Below are 6,978 nucleotides of genomic sequence, written 5' to 3'. Positions count from 1 at the left end.
TTAGCCAATGCAGTTACAGGCTATGTACGTCCTGAAGAACTGCGGTGCATCGTAGTTCACAACACATTTCACCCCGTTGATGACAATGCCTCTGGTAGCAGCATCAGTGCTGGTCAAACTTGATCAGAACAAATATATATTATTATATATTTGGCAAAGAAAATAGAACGTTAAATTATCCTCAAACAGACACATATACTCACAGTTGGATCTTTCCCTGTTCAAACTCCTTAAGGGTTCTCCTCCTGTCATTGGGAGTCGTGAGGAGAACTCAACTGCCTGCACTCCACTAAAAAGCTACACTAGCAGACACAGTCTGTTAGAGAGAACAGAGAGCAAATCATATGGCTGTGGACATCATCAAATAATGCATTAAGGAGAAGGCAAGGGAAGATTCACCAACCTGTGAGCGGATTGATTATCTGGAATTGGTGAAGCACAGAATGGGACTAAACTTCAGGCACAGTATGAAATGGAGGATGAGGAGGGGCTTCTTACTCAGAGTGCAGGGCATATTCCGGCGCCGACAGATGGCCGCCTCGCTTCGCTTTCCTAGGAAACTATGCAGTTTTTTGTTTTTTTATGTGTTATTTCTTACATTAGTACCCCAGGTCATCTTAGGTTTCATTACATACAGTCGAGAAGAACTACTGAACATAAGAGCAGCGTCAACTCACCATCAGTACGACCAAGAATATGACTTTCGCGAAGCGGATCCTGTGTTCTGCCTTTCACCCAGGACAACGGAATGGATCCCAGCCGGCGACCCAAAAAAACGACTTCGTAAAAGGGGGAAACGGAGCGGTCTTCTGGTCAGACTCTGGAGACGGGCACATCGTGCACCACTCCCTAACATTCTTCTCGCCAATGTCCAGTCTCTTGACAACAAGGTTGATGAAATCCGAGCAAGGGTAGCATTCCAGAGGGACATCAGAGACTGTAACGTTCTTTGCTTCACGGAAACATGGCTCACGGGAGAGACACTATCGGAATCGGTGCAGCCAGCTGGTTTCTCCACGCATCCGCAGACAGAAACAAACATCTTTCTGGTAAGAAGAGGGGCGGGGGCGTATGCTTCATGGTTAACGTGACGTGGTGTGATCATAACAACATACAGGTACTCAAGTCCTTCTGTTCACCTGATTTAGAATTCCTCACAATCAAATGTCGACTGCACTATCTACCAAGGGAATTCTCTTCGATTATCACAGCCATTCAGGCCCAGATGGCTCTGAATGAACTTTATTTGACTCTTTGCAAACTGGAATCCATTTATCTGGAGGCTGCATTCATTGTAGCTGGGGATTTTAACAAGGCTAATCTGAAAACAAGACTCCCTAAATTTTATCAGCATATCGATTGCGCAACCAGGGGTGGAAAAACCTTGGATCACTGCTATTCTAACTTCCGCGACGCATATAAGGCCCTGCCCCGCCCTCCTTTCGGAAAAGCTGACCACGACTCCATTTTGTTGATCCCTGCCTACAGACAGAAACTAAAACAAGAAGCTCCCGCGCTGAGGTCTGTTCAACGCTGGTCCGACCAATCTGATTACACACTCCAAGACTGCTTCCATCACGTGGACTGGGATATGTTTCGTATTGCGTCAGACAACAACATTGACGAATACGCTGATTCGGTGAGCGAGTTCATTAGAACGTGCGTTGAAGATGTCGTTCCCATAACAATGATTAAAACATTCCCAAACCAGAAACCATGGATTGATGGCAGCATTCGCGTGAAACTGAAAGCCAGAACCACTGCTTTTAATCAGGGCAAGGTGACCGGAAACATGACCGAATACAGTGTAACTATTCCCTCCGCAAGGCAATCAAACAAGCTAAGCGTCAGTATAGAGACAAAGTAGAATCTCAATTCAACGGCTCAGACACAAGAGGTATGTGGCAGGGTCTACAGTCAATCACGGATTACAAAAAGAAAACCAGCCCAGTCACGGACCAGGATGTCTTGCTCCCAGGCAGACTAAATAACTTTTTTGCCCGCTTTGAGGACAATACAGTGCCACTGACATGGCCCGCAACTAAAACATGCGGACTCTCCTTCACTGCAGGCCCAGACGGCATCCCCAGCCGCGCCCTCAGAGCATGCGCAGACCAGCTGGCTAGTGTGTTTACAGACATATTCAATCAATCCCTATCCCAGTCTGTTGTTCCCACATGCTTCAAGAGGGCCACCATTGTTCCTGTTCCCAAGAAAGCTAAGGTAACTGAGCTAAACGACTACCGCCCCGTAGCACTCACTTCCGTCATCATGAAGTGCTTTGAGAGACTAGTCAAGGACCATATCACCTCCACCCTACCTGACACCCTAGACCCACTCCAATTTGCTTACCGCCCAAATAGGTCCACAGACGATGCAATCTCAACCACACTGCACACTGCCCTAACCCATCTGGACAAGAGGAATACCTATGTGAGAATGCTATTCATCGACTACAGCTCGGCATTTAACACCATAGTGCCCTCCAAGCTCGTCATCAAGCTCGAGACCCTGGGTCTCGACCCCGCCCTGTGCAACTGGGTACTGGACTTCCTGACGGGCCGCCCCCAGGTGGTGAGGGTAGGCAACAACATTTCCACCCCGCTGATCCTCAACACTGGGGCCCCACAAGGGTGCGTTCTGAGCCGCGTTCTGAGCCCTCTCCTGTACTCCCTGTTCACCCACGACTGCGTGGCCACGCACGCCTCCAACTCAATCATCAAGTTTGCGGACGACACAACAGTGGTAGGCTTGATTACCAACAACGACGAGACGGCCTACAGGGAGGAGGTGAGGCCCCTCGGAGTGTGGTGTCAGGAAAATAACCTCACACTCAACGTCAACAAAACTAAGGAGATGATTGTGGACTTCAGGAAACAGCAGAGGGAACACCCCCCTATCCACATTGATGGAACAGTAGTGGAGAGGGTAGTAAGTTTTAAGTTCCTCGGCGTACACATCACAGACAAACTGAATTGGTCCACCCACACAGACAGCATCGTGAAGAAGGCGCAGTAGCGCCTCTTCAACCTCAGGAGGCTGAAGAAATTTGGCTTGTCACCAAAAGCACTCACAAACTTCTACAGATGCACAATCGAGAGCATCCTGTCGGGCTGTATCACCGCCTAGTACGGCAACTGCTCCGCCCACTACCTGCCCTCCAGGACACCTACACCACCCGATGTCACAGGAAGGCCATAAAGATCATCAAGGACAACAACCACCCGAGCCACTGCCTGTTCACCCCGCTATCATCCAGAAGGTGAGGTCAGTACAGGTGCATCAAAGCTGGGACCGAGAGACTGAAAACAGCTTCTATCTCAAGGCCATCAGACTGTTAAACAGCCACCACTAACATTGAGTGGCTGCTGCCAACACACTGACTCACCTCCAGCCACTTTAATAATGGGAATTGATGGGAAATGATGTAAAATATATCACTAGCCACTTTAAACAATGCTACCTAATATAATGTTTACATACCCTACATTATTCATCTCATATGCATATGTATATACTGTACTCTATATCATCTACTGCATCTTTATGTAATACATGTATCAATAACCACTTTAGCTATGCCACTTTGTTTACATACTCATCTCATATGTATATACTGCACTCAATACCATCTACTGTATCTTGCCTATGCCGCTCTGTACCATCACTCACTCATATATCTTTATGTACATATTCTTTATCCCCTTACACTTGTTTGTATAAGGTAGTAGTTTTGGAATTGTTAGCTAGATTACTTTTTGATTATTACTGCATTGTCGGAACTAGAAGCACAAGCATTTCGCTACACTCGCATTAACATCTGCTAACCATGTGTATGTGACAAATAAAATTTGATTTGATTTGATTTGACATAGTACTCTCCAAAAAAAGAGACCACAGTGACACATTGCTCTGGGATATAGGAGAAATAAAAAATCTATTGCAATAATTTTTTGGTAAAGAACTGTCAGGCCCTGGGGGAAGTTGAACCTCTCTTGAGACTTAGGGTGGGGTCGTTGACTGACTATGGACCGAGCTGAAGAGTCTGGGCAGATGCAGGCCTAGTTGCTGCAACTTCTCTGGATTCTGAGTCAGTGTGGCTGAGAACAGGAGCTTCCGTTAGAGGCATCTGAGGTGGTGACAAGCTGCCACAAATAAAAAAACAGAAATGTTTAAATCACCGAAATGCATATATCCGAGAATAATGTGTGAAAGCACACAATCCATAGGTGTAGTACAGTTTGTATTCTCTAACAAACAAACCACATAGTTGCCGGTCCTGAATTTCCAGTACTGTCTGAAAGAATCCTGAGAAGTGAGGTCTTACCTCGCTGCAGTGATAAGTGCAGGCTCTGTCCTCTTGAAGATCTAGACTGCTTCAGAACCCCTCTTGGATCTGTAAACTGCCTTGGTCACCTGACTGAGCCAAGACTGGTGCATGCTGTCAATCATCCGGTCTGCCTCATCAATGATCTGAGAGAAGGATTTATAATGAGAACATCATGAATTATGAATACTTTATTTAAATACTGTTAGTCATAACATCCATGCAAATAAAATGGACACTGTACTTGTAATAGTGACCCACAAGGAAGCGGAGGTGTTCCAAACTGAAACCACAAATCTTATTGATGTGATCAACCAGTCTCCCAGGGGTTGCGACAACAATGTCTGCCAAACTGTGGCTTGTTCCACCTCTGTAAAAATAGCAAAAGGTATCTCTTTAAGACTGATTCTCTTTAAAATCATGGTGTCATTTATGCACAAAGGACTATTTTGAGTGAAAGGAAACTCTAAGCTTAAACAAATAGAATAATTTAATATCTACCAAGGAAGAAAGACCTTGATGTGTCTTGACTGGGTTTCAGAGAGCGATGCCTGCTCTTTGGCAAAAAACTTTTGACCAGCGATTATAACCACTTTCAAGCTGGTGCCCTCCGCATATGAACTGAATACTTTGCAAACCTGTTTGAGGAAAAACATTAAACGATTTTCAGTGGATGTGAGCTAACCAAAAATCACAATCACAAGTTATCTCCATCATGGAGATTGAAGGTTTGACCCTAGTTACCTGCTGTGCAAGCTCTTTGGTGGGCAACACTGTCAAAACCCGGATGTCACATAAACCTCGCTCCATCAGTGCCTAAAACGACATGAGAACATCAAACTGATTACCTTCTATCTAATGAAAGAAAACACACCTACCATAAAAAAATGTATGGCTGATGGTTTAATTCATACCTGAATAACAGGTATAACGAATGCACTTTTATTACCATTTCGTTCCACAAATCGAATTGCACCAAATCGTTTCAAACTAAATGTATTGTATCGTAGCCCATGTATCTAGATGCGTATCGAATTGTGCTTGTAAGGAGAGATGCACATCTCTAGGATAATTTCCACTACAAGTTATATCAATGTGATAGTGCACTTAACCAAAATACGGTACCTTTTGAATAATCTTTTTCTCAAAATCATCCCATCTAAGACCAAGGAGAGAAGCAAAGACAAAATAAGGAATACAAATATAAAAATGTATTCTTATGAATGTTATACTATTTCAAATGTAAATGTGTGACAAAATGATAGATACAGACCTTTGTCTTCTGTTAGTTGTATATTTTTCGTAGCATTTTTCTTCTTTGCATGCATTGTCACCTTTGGAAAGTTCTTCAGGGTCAGGTGGAGACATGTTGGTTTACTTGCTCTTTCCTCTTCTTTGGGTGTTTTGTCTCCTCAAGGTTGTCTCCGTTGTTTTTTATTTTCTTCTTCGCAGAGGTGTCCCTGTCATTCTGAACTATTGTTTTTGACTTGTGTTCCCCTTGACATGCCAAGCTCTGTTGCTCCTCGACTTTGGCCTTCCTCTGAAGCTTAGCCAACAATACTTTGGATCGAGACTCGTTGCTAGAGCCATCACCTTCCTCATCTCCAAGGTATCTATGAAAAGAATAATTTACAGTGCCTTGCTAAAGTATTCGGCCCCCTTGAACTTTGCGACCTTTTGCCACATTTCAGGCTTCAAACATAAAGATATAAAACTGTATTTTTTTGTGAAGAATCAACAACAAGTGGGACACAATCATGAAGTGGAACGACATTTATTGGATATTTCAAACTTTTTTAACAAATCAAAAACTGACAAATTGGGCGTGCAAAATTATTCAGCCCCCTTAAGTTAATACTTTGTAGCGCCACCTTTTGCTGCGATTACAGCTGTAAGTCGCTTGGGGTATGTCTATCAGTTTTGCACATCGAGAGACTGACATTTTTTCCCATTCCTCCTTGCAAAACGTCTTGATTAATGACGTCAATGTAACATCGGCAACTAGACTAAGAATATATGGGGAAGAACCAAAATAATTTTCTAGACAAATCATTTTTGCAGAAACTAACTCCCTATAGAGGCATAGATTTCAATGTTTGTTTTTTTTCTTAGGGTTTTGAAATCTAGCCTTATTAGACACTGAGACAGTCTGTCCTAAAATATCTTTAAGTATTTTCAATTCGACTTGGTAGTAAGTACATTCTACTTTAGATAACTTTTGTTTGGCTTACTTTGGTCTACATTTTATTGGGCTGACTTTGATAGAAATGCTGATAAATTGCTCACTTTGTTTGAATGGTCCTACAAGAATTTGGACATGGTCCTCACATGGTCTTCATGTAAGGGAAAACTGCATCTCAATATTATATGCGTACACATATTAAGAACGTTTTGTATATTGCTTTCTAAAGTTGTGCCGTCTCCAAAATGCATAGTGCTACGTACGTGTGTACTCTTAAATAGGACACTAAATATATCCCAAAAATGTTTTTCTGCAGTGCGTTGTATCAATAAAGCATAATCTTTTTTTTTTTTTTATCACACAAAAAAAAAGACAGTGCGCTAATTTTCAGTCAGCTTTTGAGGCTAGCCAGAAAGCTAACATTATTCGTCAAGTGAAGGGTATCGCTAGCTGACAGGGAAATGTACGA

The 6,978-nt window shown here is 43.1% G+C and overlaps 1 pseudogene; it reads right to left on the bottom strand.

The window, feature by feature from the left end:
* LOC139412341 (ATP-dependent RNA helicase DDX51-like) lies at window positions 1-6,666 on the bottom strand (annotated as a pseudogene).
* Window positions 6,667-6,978: the final 312 nt, after the last annotated feature.

The sequence above is a fragment of the Oncorhynchus clarkii genome, chromosome 6 (assembly GCF_045791955.1).
Source record: "Oncorhynchus clarkii lewisi isolate Uvic-CL-2024 chromosome 6, UVic_Ocla_1.0, whole genome shotgun sequence".
In the NCBI taxonomy this organism is placed as follows: Eukaryota; Metazoa; Chordata; class Actinopteri; order Salmoniformes; family Salmonidae; genus Oncorhynchus; species Oncorhynchus clarkii.
Note: the sequence above shows the minus strand (reverse complement) of the source record. Positions and strands in the feature narration are given on the sequence as shown.